Source organism: Pezoporus occidentalis, unplaced genomic scaffold (genome assembly GCF_034315485.1).
Source record: "Pezoporus occidentalis ecotype Australia unplaced genomic scaffold, CSIRO_AGI_Poc_V1 ctg118, whole genome shotgun sequence".
NCBI lineage: Eukaryota > Metazoa > Chordata > Aves > Psittaciformes > Psittacidae > Pezoporus > Pezoporus occidentalis.
Genome location: NW_026912972.1, coordinates 4,936,706 through 4,951,180, shown reverse-complemented (window position 1 = coordinate 4,951,180; position 14,475 = coordinate 4,936,706).

The following is a 14,475-nucleotide window of genomic DNA, read 5'->3' as shown; positions in this document are numbered from 1 at the left end:
TGCTCCTGCAAAGGGAAACAAAGCACTGTCAAAGCAGACTGATGATACTCTACATCCAGATTGCCTCAGAGTAAGGAACACGTCATGTTATAGGACACTCTGTAGGCAGAACCAGTATGCTCTTTTTCAAGGACAGCAAGTAAATTCTGATTTATTCATGGAGAAGAAATTTCTTGCTGGTTGAAACTTGCTTCTATGAACACAAAGGGTCAATGTACCACTTAATTCCTGTATAAATCTTCTGAAGACAGACAAATTTCAAGCAGCACAATGTTGTATCCTTTCTGCCAATCTGAGGGAAAGACAGCCTTACTGGTAATTCCTTCTTCTGATCCAAGGGTTTTGAGAGTCAGAGAAATGTGAGCAGGCTGTCAAGTTATAGGGACTGCGGGTGAAAGACAGATTTTAGGGTATTTTTAAAATGCAGCAATGAAGCCTCCTGGCATTATTGTGAATTTTACACGGACAGAAACTACCAAGTAGTACAAGATACAGCTGAGAATCCTTAAAGAAACAGTTGAAGGTGAGACAAGGAGGCACAAAAATACAAAATGTAATCAGTTCTAAGTAATGTTAAGTTTGACGGCTTTGTAATGGAAAATAACTGCGGTGCTTGAAGGTAGTTGACATAGTTTCAGGACCTCAGTACAAAAGGTGTGAGAAAAGCAGAATAGGACAGGACCTGGGGATGGGGAGTATCTGGAACTAGCAGATGTCCAGGGTGGGCACAGATAAACTAACTGATAAGTAAAAGGACAGGATGATTGCTATGCTTGGGGTGTTAATAAACCCATTAAGCTGGTGTAAGCATCTACTAGGGAGTATCCTCGACTAGCAGATGCCCAGGATGAGAGCAGTTAAACTAACTGATAAGTAGAAGGCCAGGATGATTGCTATGTCTGTAATGTTAATTAAGCTTGTTGGGGAAAAAGTAAACGACCCTTAAAGACCACCACATTTTTGTATGCATGCCGGAAACTTTTTGGAAAATGATGTAATATGCTCAGTGACCATATAAGGATGACCTGTATAGCAATTCGGGGATACACGTTAGGAGGAGCTATCCCCCGTGTCTCCCGGAGCCGCAATAAAGAATACCTGCTTGTCAACTTGAAACTCTGTTGGCGAGTTTGTTCCTGGAGTTTTCTCCGAATCAGTATCCAAGCTATTTTTGAACTTGCTTTTCGTTTACCTTTGATTCGGAGAAAACTACCTTCAAGCACCGCAGTTATTTTCCATTATAAAGCCATCAACCTTAACATTACTTAGAACTGATTACATTTTGTATTTTTGTGCCTCCTTGTTTCAATACTCACAGGACATGACTTTGTGACTTCATATTAGACCTTTTAATGATGGGGACAGCTGCTCCCAGGTGAAAACCTGATGGATGCCACATGGACACAGTGAAGCTGCTTACAAATGAAATATTAAGTGTACCAAGGAACTTACACTGAGAACTCTAAATTATCATCATGGCCATTTATAAGAATCATAAAGGAGTAAAGCTTGGCTACAAATGTGATGTTTTTTTCATTAGAAGTGCCACCTCTCTGGTTTGCACATAATCCTAGTCATAACCAGTGGGAGGCACTGGGTGGAACTGCATCATGCCAAGGGGTTGCATTAATGCTCAAAGACTGAAAGCTGCTTTTAGGCACAGCAAGGTTCCTCTCTTGCCATTCTTGTCAAAGACAGGAGGCACCTTTACATCTCCGTCCAACCTGCCACTTCTTCAACCAGTCAATTCCCAGATGAAAAGGGAACACATCTCACAGGTCTGACATTTTCCACCTAAGACAGTTTTCTGACCAGAAAGGAAGGGGGATAATCAGCAGAGAAACCTCTTGCCCTAAAAGAATAGTTGTCACCTACAAAATGCCTCCCCAAGCTCCTTATGATAAGGAGGGAACAATAGGTGAACCTCTGTGGCTCAGGTCTGCAATGTGTTGCGCCTGTACATACTTTGCAAATTTGGTGGTTATTTACTGATTTATAACTGTGTCCTTCACAGAGATTTACAAGATTGGATAAAGCAGAACAAAGAAATGCTCCAAATATCTCATCTCAAGTGAGTTAGATAGAGGGAATTTTTAATGTGTGACCTTAAACATATTGAAAGTATAAAATGGTTTCATCTGTTTTCCCAAACAAGAGAAACATCTATTCCAAGAAACTGCAGAGGACATAAACAGTACATGATGTGAATTACCTGACCTGAAAAATAAGGCTTTGGGCAAAGATGCAAACATTAATCAGCATACAAAGATAAGGAAGAGCCAAGAAATGAGGATTTTTGAATAGGAATAATGAAGATTTACCTTTTTATCATTATTTTGTGCTAAAAGGGAGATCAGGTAGATTCAATCTAACACCAGACTGAACAGTAAAATGTTCAGAACAGTCTTGTCAATCACATCCAAGCTTTAGCACCCAATAATATTTTACAAAGGTGTATTCTACGTGCTAATATGTGAGATACAGATTGACTGTCTATACCCAGATTGTCTCTGCATACCCAGATTGACTGTTGAAGAGCATACAGCATCACTGATTCCTCACAGTGTGAGAAAGACTTTGGACAAAGACAGCTCCTGCAAGGAAAGGAAATGCTATGTGTCACTGGTGGGAACCACTGAGACTTAGAGAGGCATCTGAGAAGGGGAGATGTGTTCAGACTCTGATTTATTGAAGGTGGCTATAGGTGTCCCTGGAGAGCCTGGCTTTTCCAGGTATTACCCTAAACCAGCATAGGGAATGCATGCTAACCAGTAAAAAGTACACAGCTTGGCACTTCCAGGAGCTAAGCATACAAACAAAGATGAATGAACAAGTATCTGCCTTTTTTATCTTTCACAGAAAAAAAAAGAAAGAACCTAGCTCATCGAGGACAGGCATCAGCCTTCCAAGCACACAAGTATCAGCTAGTTTTGTGGATTTCATTGACCTGAAATACAAGTTCTCAGAGTCACAATGTGAATCTTTTGAACCTACATGCTCAATCTTACTACAAAGATACGTTTTTAAAAGAGAGGATGTAACAGTGAGCAGCAAAGCATAGTAATGATTAATATCCTGTTTGCCAGCAAATGCTCTGAACAGCTCTTGCTCTGCAGACACTGACATTCTCTTGCCAAAGAAAAAGTGCAGTGGCATTTCACATTAAAAAAAACCAATGTTCATTGAAATAGAAAAAAAACAGGCTGGCACTGAGAGTAACAACTGAGAAGGTCAGCTGAACAAACAGTACACAACATATACACCACATATTCTATGAAAGACATATTTAATATACCCTATGCAGCATTCACTTCAGCAGTATTAATAAAGCTTACATTAGTTTAACAAAAAGAAAAAGGAAGTACATTCACTTTTTTGATTAAATGCAATTATAACTCTCAGTGAGCCCCTTTTAGCAGGGTTACTAATGGAAACACATTAATTAATGCTGGACACCTATAATTTTATTCTGGTTTTAAGAGTCATTGTTATTTGCAGTTCTGTTCCAGAAGAACAGATAATGTTCAGAAAACCAATCAAACCTTCACAACAGTTTTAGCCTCTGTTAGCTAAATGCTCATATCTTACCAGAGTAAAACTTGAAGTAAGCAACTATTAATTCTTTTTACAGAGATGGAACAGCAGAAAACAACCCACCCAAAAAACCCAAGCCCTCCTACTTTCCTGATGCATATCACTACCAGGAATCAAGGAGAGATAATGCTCCCTCTCTGCATTCCTAAAGGCCTTGTGGTACTTCAGAAAGGTAAGTTAAGCTCAGACTAGGATATAATGTCTGTCTAGAGCTTTGCTTAGCTGGCGTGTATTCCTAAGTGCCAAGAAGCTCATAGATGAGGGGATAGCAACCTGGCCCTTCAGGCCAAAATCCTGATCTAAATATATCATCAACATCTGGAGCAAAAAAAAAAAAAAACTCTGGAGGAGCAAAAACTATGCACATCTGCAAACTTTGTGCACAGAGGGGCATGTTTGCAGAACTTTAAGTAACCAAAAGAATAAAAAGAATGTGAAAGATTTCCTCCCAGTTGGGGTACTAACCCTTAGCTACAATTTTTTGGATGGTAAACAGGCAGAAATACAAATTAAATACATATCAGAACAGTAGTTGCTCAAATAATGCTTTTGACTAATTAAAGTCAGGGTGTATTATCTTGTCAAGAGAATACATAAGTGATAAGAAGCATGGTAGCCTGATCAAACTTCTACCCTGTCCCCCAGCTCACCAGTATGATGAAGCCTGGTAAAGAAAACGGGAAATGCTTTGGGTTTCTGTTAAATAAATGGAACTTCCAAACATTTCACAATGGTCTGGTTTTTAAAAAGGAAAAGCAATGCAGGAGAGAGATTAGAAGAGACAACAGTGATGGTATTTATATGGTAGGAATCAAAAAGAGGTATTTGTAAAATCTACAGATTTTAAAATTATCCTCAAGAGATAAGCAAAGAACAGTTAAACAGAAACCCTAATACAAACAATATTTTTTGATTCATCAAATTTGAAAAGCTATTGGAAAAAGACATCTGAGCATCACCAAATTTTAAAGAGATAGAAAAATTAACTACAATTTGCCTATTTAATTATTTATTTTCACTGAAATAAGATTAGATAATTGTAACATTTAAACAGATCTCATACTAGCTCTTCCATCTGGATGCATTAACTGGACACATTAAAGGGAAAGAATCTTGCAGAATATGCAAGCTTACCAGCTGGAGTCTCCTGTGCATGGTAGTATTGACAGGATCCTGAAAGAGCAAGTGGATCCTGAACAGTAAGTGGACACTGAAGGGATTCCTCTGTGCTTCTCAGGCTCACAAATTGGGGTGCTAAAGTCCATTCACATTGCAGTGATGGTACAAAAAAGTCACCATGAGGATTTTACAGGCATATGCAAACACTTAAGTGGAAAACGGGTAGAATGAATAGAAGAGGTCACTTTGTGACGGTAAAGGTTTTTCCCCCCTCTCCAATGAAAGACTTCAGATACAGTCACCCACTTAATACAACACCTATCACAACAGGGAAATATGTTATAATACATTGGGCATTGCCACTTCTTCCCATATGTTTTTAGAGTCTGAAAAGCTGCATAGATTCTGGGAGGCATGTGCCCTTGTAGAACTAAGCAAACAGATCCTGTCTGCTCTAAGCAATGGTAATTTATAGCCTACTTCCAGCACGAAGTAGTTCCATACAGACAGTATAGAAGCTGCATTAAAAAAAAAACAAAACAGCTGAAGGGGATGAAATAAGATGTGGTAAAAGAGAAACTATCAAATGGGAAGAATCTTATTAATGCAAAACTTCCAGGACTGGTCCTGAGCCTCATTTTATTTAGCATTTTCCTCAGTTATCTAACAGAACACAGAATCGTAGAATTAAACTAATTAAACATTAATGGCACAAAGTTAGATAGCAGTGACCATAATGATGAGGATCATAGTCACAAGCAAGAAAAGCTGATGCCGTTAAGTACTGGAGTAACAAAAATGAAATAGTAATGATAGTAAGAAGTGTAAGGTCTTGCCCTGGAAATTAGTACAAACTTCTGCTATAAACTGAGGGTACAAAGTGGATATTGGCTGGTCAGAGGATTTTTCAGGGTGATACAGCCATACACATCAGTGTGATGCAACCCAAGGAGATACTGCATTGAGGTAGAAGATGGGGTGTAATAGCATAAGGGTCACCAGGAAACTGGAAAGATGATCTTATGAGAGGGCATTTTAATGCCCACAAAACAAAGGCTGACAGAGGGTACAATTGCTCTGGGAAATTCTGCTGAAGATTAAATACCAACGAGGACAGAAGGGCCAATATGCACAGGAGAAGAAAAGGTATGCTTAATTTGGGCCTGGAACTTAGAATACGGTGTTTTAACTGTCCAGAGAGTAATGTTCTGAAACAGTCTTTTTAAAGCTAACAGTTTTTATGGCAAATTTTATTAAAAAAGTAAAATAATTATTTGACGTGTTTGCCTGCAATTAGAGAGAAGTAAACAGGCTCACCCAGGAGAGCTGCCTTTTACTTCTGCATTCTCTCTTCCTAATGGTCAAAGCCAGCTCAGTAAGATAGGTGGAGCTTCATTTCTTCTGCCAAGCCTTGATCTGAACTTACAGATCTCAGAAACCAAGACAGTCAGAGAAAAAACAGAAGTGCAATCCATAGCCCATCCTATTGTGCTCTGCTACTTTATCCCAAATAGTCCTGTAGATAGAGCTCTCTTTGGAGACCCCTCTCCAATCTCTCAGCAAAGTGGATAAAATACAGTAAAAATTTTCTATTTAATTCTAAATATTTTGGCAGTTGTTTTCATGTGATTTCCTACATTATTTCACTGAAGGCTTTTTGAAACCTTCATAAAATTCAAGCATGCATTACAAGAAATGACTACATTTACAACCTGATATAATGTCATATAATTACATATTAATGTAATTTTTTTAATTGCTGTTTTTCTCCTGATGGCAGCAGAAATGCTGCACATTCTGCCACACACATAAATTCAGCAATATCATGTCTTGCTTTGGAATATATTAGTGTACAAGAGTGGATTTCTTCTGTCTGACTTTGAAAAGTGAGCACTTGCTTGGTATATGCTGTTCTTGAAGAGGCTGCTCGGCATTCTGGGCAGTGGAGAGGGTTATCCCATGTCACCAGAAAAGGTTACATGACAGCCTCTGAGACATTTCCAACTGCACAGTGGTTTAGTGACTGGAATCCAACAGTAATTTTACTATATGACTTTAAAACAAATCTACTTTAGAGCAGAGCTTTGCAACGAAGATTTTAGATGCAGAGTGCTTCAAATTCATATTTTGGTGACGTAACCATGAATTTTAAGTCATCTAACTTTAGCCTTTCTCTGTTAGAAACTTCTAAGGCAAGCTCAGTTTTCAGCTTTCAGTCTCATCTATTGTTGGTGTTCATAATCAAAATGAATGACATGAAATAATGTCATTACTACCAATAATTAAACATTAGAATTTTAGCCTTTCTCTTCTCTCAATGTATTAGCAAGAATTTTTGCTTTATTCACCACTGGGCAAACAGCAATCACTGATTTGGAATGGAGACAGAATTGTTAAAAACTGTCGTGACCTATTTGATTTCCCTACTTACGAGAGGATATCCCCTAAAATGACACTGAAATACTCCAAACTCTGCTTTCATAAATGAGAAGCCTTAGAAAGCAAGGCAGCTTTAAGATAAGGCAAATCTTCAAAATGCTGAGTAATGCCTTTACTCCATCAATCTTTTTACTCTATCAAAATATTAGCCTTTTACTATACCACATCTTCTGTGCCACGTACAGCAATTATGACAGGACTGAGAAAAAAAGAAGCCTGACAAGTTATGCCCTTATGTCTCCAGATTTTAATGGGTCTGACAAATCTCAAGGACTCTCTCCTGCAATGGAGTTGCTGTTTTGCACAGTATTTCCCCCAGCAATGAACAATGAGCAAGTTCACATACTGCTTAAAAAAAAAAATAAAGCAGCAGCAAGGAGGAAAGGTAGAAAGCTGTATGTAGGTTAGGCACAAACCATGGTGTAAATTTCATTGGATATTTGCCAGTATTCATGTATTGGAGCTGGCATGTGCAGAATTGGGTAATTCCCTCCTTATCTACCTAAGGAAACAAAATCAAAACTCTCTTGCCATTGCAGGGGAAAGAAGGGGATTGCAGCTATACTGGACCTGGCATTACACCACCGAATTCAAGAACAGTTTCAGCCCTGACGTTCACCTGATTGGAAATGGGCTTAATGCACTGTTGGACTTTCTGTGTTTGCTTGTTGCTGGAGTTCATGTGGTAAATTCCAAGGAAAATTGACTGCAAAAGGGCTGGACAAAAAGCACTGTTGCAACTGCTCACTGATGAGAACACAACAGGCAAGCCCCTGCTTTTGTCAGCTACTTCTTTTGAACTTTTCTACTCCTGTCCCTCCCCACAGCAGTGCTGCAACTGCAGAACCTACAGAAACCTGTGTGTATCCAGCGCAAAACACAACTGTGTTTGGCAGCATTGCTCTGAAAGCAGAGCTCTGAAGCCATCTGCAGTACCTCAGCTTTTGAAAAGTGCTGGCCCTGGAGTGCTGTACTAAAGGGCTGGCCTCCCCTATCCACTCCTGAGAAAATAGCCTCACCCTGCAGCGCAGTCACACTTCCATGCTGAGCGAGTGCATTTTACTTCTTCCTTAAGTTGGGGGAAGATGACATGAACAAGAACTCTTCATTTCATGGCCTCATTTGCCATTTCTTTAACAGCAAGAGAGCTAGCACAGCATACTCCATCTGTTGTAATGAAATACGAGTTTCCATTAGATGCAAATGTAGTTTGAGGCCAGTCAGAATTAACACAAGCCAGCAGCCCTCTAGTCAGAGGTTTAGGAGCCGCTGCGGTTTAGCTGCTCAAGATGTCTTTTCTATAGCTCCCAGATATCCAGCAAGCATTTCAGAATCTCAGAATTCAGGGCTGGAGGGATTTTTAAAAGGATTATTACTCCTTCTGCCATCTCCAGGCAAGACCAACTTCACCACAAGTCTTTGTGACAGATCTTTGTTCTTAGAGCTGGAAAATGCTGGAGCTCCCACAGCTCTTCTTAGCACTGTTTTTCAGCAACAGTTAAGCACCTTTCCTTAGAAAATCACTTACATGAAGAAGTTTGCCCCTGAAAGTCTTAAGAAAAGAACAGGTATTTCATTCAGGGCAACACAATTACTGCAGTCAATGTTGATGAGGGGAACTTGAGATGTCTGGGGGCCATTACTATCCTGACCCTTACAGCTGTAATTCCCAGTCTTTCTGATGGTAAAAAGCCTCAAGTGAGTCTCATTCATGGCCTTCCGGCTTCTTAAACTCTTAGAAAGTGAGAAGATCCTTTGATAAAGTCAAATCAGTATCTAACATGAGAATACATTTTTCTGTATTGCAGAGGGTTACAATGCAGACTGGAATAATTTACATTACAATTACCTGGCCTATTGTTGTAGGAAAGATCTGCAGACAGCATAATGCAGGGAAACATTTCACTTCACTTGCTGAGTTTGAGCAACCTATAAAGAGTTATTCTGTGAAGACTCCAGAGCCCAGCTGCTGCAGTGTGTGCAGGCACTATGTATTACTTCTAAAAATAGGGCACCGTGGAAGAGGGTGGAAAAAAAGGAGAAAGCAACAAAAATGCATCCCCAAACTTTCCACTTTTCTGTCTTACCTTGAAAGGTATCTTGCACAGAAAAGATGTGATCTCATACCCACAGACCCCTGACAGCAGGGGAGTGACACCCTGATGTTTGTTAGCTCTGCTATATGTGTTGCTGTAGAGAATCATAGAATGGTTTGGGTTGGAAGGGACCTTCAAAGGACATCTAGTACAACCCTCCTGCAATGAGCAGGGACACCTTCAACTAGATCAGGCTGCCCAGAACCACATCCAGCCTGGCCTTGAATGTCTCCTGGGATAGGGCATCCGCCAATTCTCTGGGCAACCTGTGCCAGTGTTTTACCATCCTCATTGTACAAATTTCCTCCTCACATCCAGCCTGAACTACCCTCTTTTGGTTTAAAACCATAACCTTGGATAAATCACCTATACATGTTTCTCTGCCCATCTTAGATTATGCAGCTTAGATTCCTAAAGGTACTTAGGCACCTAATGCCTCTGTGGACACAACTCTAAGTCCTCCAGGTCAAGTACTGTCTTTTATACTGTGCATATACCAGCTTTAATCTTACCTGCTGTACTCCATCACTACTGATATAAAAACTGTCATCACAGCTCAGCTCTAAGGTCTCCTGTTCTACAATATGAGTTAACAAGTGAAGTCACTTCTTTCATATATTCAGAAAAGTCAGGATAAGAATTCAAACAGAAGGAAAAGCATATTGAGAATCCATGTCACAAAACCACCATATAAAATCATCTCCACAACAATTACACCTGGATTTTAACTGTAAAATTAATTTAGAAGAAAAGTACAGAAACATCAACTATTTTGAGAACAGAAACTCCCGCCAGTATTTGCTTCTCAGTTGACAGTGGCCTCAGGATGGCTTGCCTTTCCTAAGCTTTAGTAGCCTCATGTGGCCATGTCCAGTGCAAGGTGACCAAGGTGAAGTCAGGACAGTTAAAAAAGTTTTTCTGACTTGGACCAGGAGCTGGACAGATGCAAACACACTCTGATTCATAAAATGTAAATCTTGCTTATGAAAACAAAGGCTGAAAGGTGACCTTACTGCACATGTAAGCTTACACACCGCAGCCTAAGGTACTAATCACAGAGAACTTGTCAGTCTTATTAGATAAAGGCATAATTAAATCCATTCTCTGGAAGAGAGAGAAACTTGGCCCTAAAAAGGATGTAGTCTCACAGTGGTGTGTACTTAGATGCTGAGATGGTTACTGAAAGTGCAACACCTGAATTTCTTAAATGCTTTGCAGAAGAACTACTGGGAAAAAGCCTGGTGTGTGTATATACTGATCTAGTCAGATGTTTGTAGCCTGGGTATAGGATGATCTGTCCCCTGATACACCAAGGTCTCTTTCAAATGTTTAAATTTCTTATTATTTCTGTATTTCTACAGTGGCTCCTTCTGGCCTCAAAAGATGGAATTTGCCTTTGCCAAGCACTACTGTGGTATCCTTATCCAATCCCTGAATAGAGGCCAGTGAATAACATGCCCTATTTGGCAAGTGTTTTCTCAAGTGTAAACAGCTGCTTTTTCTAAAAAAAACCAGAAATTTCCTTACAGAAATAAACCAAATTCACCATATTAACTGACAAACTGTGTACTAAAGTACTGACAAACCCCAGCAATAAATAATAAAAGCCCAATCCCACATTTTCAAAGAAGCCTTGGAGCAGAAAGAAAGGTTATCGCTTTAGCCCCCAGTTCGAACAAGGATAAAACTGCAGTAAAACTGTGTACCATGTTTTAAAAAAGTGTGGAGATGAAGAGGAAAGCCACTGTAAGATTTTAAATTATTACATGGTATCGTGTAAGTTCTATAGGGACTGAAATGCTCATTTAGATGCTTCAGGTAATATTTCCATTACAGGCAATAAAGTAAAAAGTACCCAGAAGTATGTCTTCATTGTTCATCTGGCTCCTTAAGGAATTTCAGGAAAAAAAAAAAGTCAAAGCCTGTATCCTTTTTTCTTTTTTTTTTTATACACACTGTATATATTGAAGAAAAAAAAAATCATAAGCAAGAAATGTAGGAATTAAAAGCAGATATTTGAAATAAAAAAAATCTGAATGCTTAATTAGTAAAATTTAATGTGTCTTTTGGTCAAGAATGTTATAGTATTCTCTACATTTTGACTTCAATATTTGGCTCTTTTCTATTTTGATACTGTTGAAAACTCTTTTAAAAAATGAGGCATTGCACACATAGAGCCTTCTTTGCAATAATAAATTTCAAACATTGAATATGTGAAGGAAAGGATACCTGGTCACTGTGATTCGTTGAAAAATCTTAGACCCACAGACTTGGATTGATTCAAATTGAAGTGACTTCTGGAAGGCATCAGTCTGAGCTTCTGCTTGAAATATTCTCCAAGTACTCTGGGAGCCCCTTAGGAAGTTAAAATACTTCCTGGGAACCAAAGTTGAGAACTGAGATAGACACCCAAATTCTTCCTTCTAGCAGTAAAGAAGTCTTACTTGTGCAGAGCTGTGCTAATAGAATCTTTAAGCACAGGCTAGACTGGATTTAGATATTGCGTCCAGTTTTGGGCCCCCAGTACAAGAAAGACGTTGAAAACTGGAGTGAGTCCAGTGGAGGTTTACCAAGATGGCCAAGGGCTGGAGCACTCGCTCTGTGAGGTGGTAGATGACAGGAAACTGAGAAACAATGGGCATAAACTTAATGAAGAGAAGTTTAGATTTGGTAAAAGGAAACATTTCCACAATGAGGACAGTAAAGGAGTGAATAGTGGCTGCCCAGAGAGGCTTCAAAGTATCAATCCTTGGAGGCTTTTGAGAGCAGGCTGGATAAAGCTCTCAATTAGCCTTGTCTGATGTTGTATCTGACCCTGCTTTGGGCAGGAGGCTGGACTAGAGATCTCCTGCAGTTCCTACCTGATTGCCTTATGATCCTGCTTTCCCTACAACACCTAAGGCAAGTGAATTCTGAGAAAAATGGGAAAGCCACCAGATGTATGAGCTAGTAGAGAAAGAGCGAGAGTGATGAGAAGTCTCACTCTGTCAGTCTTCAAGCTGACCACAGGCACTTTCATATGAAAAATTCTGGACATATCTGCTGTAAAAGCAGAACAACTTACAGTGTAATCGCACAAAAAAGGATGGCAAAATTGCTTTCCCAAAGCAAACACCTCATATGCATATAAACAGATGCTCTCATTGAAAAGGACATAGAAGGAGGTAAATACGAAACTTTAGATCTCTAAGCATCAAGTAAAAGAGCAGACATTCTCTGGCACTGGTCTTCTAGTGTTATCTCAGAGAAGAGCTAAACTCTGGCATTGTATCCCAAGAGCTGTTCCAGTGAGACTCTTCCTGAGGAGGATGGCATGAAAATAAGAAAACTCAAGGATTTTAAAGTGGGCTTATAGTCAGTTCCTGTACAGACAGACGTGTACCATTCTGATGGTGCAGGTACTGTCCCAGTACTTTATTTCAGAGAAGAATCTATACTCTTCCCAAGGTGCTCCATTTTAGGAAGAGTAATCAGTGTTTAATTCAGAGAATTATACAGCACAGAGAAACTTATCCAATGCACAGAGTGTTTTTTTCATTCTTTGTAACTCTGACAGATTCCCTGATGAAGAGACAATTTATGTTTCTCTTATGCTTGTCTTTGAGAGCAGGGAAATCATACTGGAATACAGCTTCATATTCAAGGAAAAAAGAAATACTTGGAGACATTGCTTCAAATGGAGGCATCTCCCCATCTTGTATAAAACCACACTGATCACACAAAATATTAGAGACCTTGACATCAAACCCGCACAGCAACAGAACCAGTTGATGGAACTAGTCCCACAACCATTGAAATGATGCTGTGCCTGGATCCTCCAATGACTGCAAGCTGATAATTGCAATCCTCATATCAAACCTGCCTGTTCGCCTTTACTTCAGAATCTTCCAAAATTCACCAGAGCTTATGCTTTGCCCTACATACAGAAAGAACCTTCACTATGAGGAAATCTTGGGTTCACACAAAGAGTAAACTTAAGAGTTCAGTGTGCCCATTCCTCTGGGCCTGAGGCAAAGAGGCAAGCCATTTGGAGAACTAGCTTTTTGTAGGATACATCAAGCCATAGAAAGGGTACTCCAGGCTGGAAAGATGGAGAGTGAAGGACTGTGATTAAGTCAGGTTTTAGGGAGAACAAACACAGAATTTTAAGCAGTGGAAAGACAGAAACTGCAGTGTCACAGTATGAACCTCTGCTGGTTGTGGGATTTCCCTCCCTGATGCACCCTGTAATCTCTGTCTTCTCTAAGAAGTCTAACACATAAAAGTGCTAGAAAAGAAGAAAAATTCTTAACCCCCAAGTCCTCTGCAGAGAGTACAGAGATCTTTAATACTAGCAGAGTGTGGACAGGCGAAGCCAACATGCAGAACAAAATCTGTCTGTATTAATGAACACCTGAATGGAAATCTGCCTTCAGGCCTGTTACACAAACTTGAGGATGCAAAGTCTTATTCACAGTTCTTGAAATGATTTTCCACTTTTCTTTCTATTAAGGCACACATCTGCAGCGTATAAAATTATAGTTATGAAAAAATATTGTGGGAATTCAAAATATATTCCTTTTTAAATACAGAGAAATGGTTAGCAGAGCATTTAAGAACCATGTTTCTATCATATTCCACAGGTTAAGAGCCACCGATGTCTCTAGACGTATTACATGAAGAGCCAGCACTTCTGTCAGTAATGAGAAGTCACAGAAATCATTTGGCTTTGGAGACTGATTCTGGTGGTTTTCATATATTAAAGACAGGTTCCTATTAAGTCTTTGGATTTACTGTGACTGTGTCCTAAATCTTAGGAAATGCCAATATTTTCCACACTTTCTGTCCCATTTATTGCAGCATACTTCTCCTTTGTCTTTCTGTCAGCCTCCATAACTGGTGGAAAGTAAGAGAAAAGCCCAGCATGGTGCTGAATTGATCTGAGTTACAATGATTGCTGGTGGACCTGAACTCCTTAAGGGAACGGGCTGTATTTTCACAAAAGGTAGTAATCTTTTTATGTTGATAGCGGGGGCCTGGGAGGAAACCTTCGGCCAAGCAAACGGCATATCACTTAGCACAGCTCAGCGCAGGACACAAGGGTGTTCAATGGCAGGCCCAGGGACTACCAGGGTCTACCCACAAGGTGAGTTTTTTTGTAGAACTTCCCCCTTTCCTCCTTTTTATATATACCACACTTTTTAATCCAATGCTTTTAGCCACCTAACTTCCATCTTATTTTCTTGAA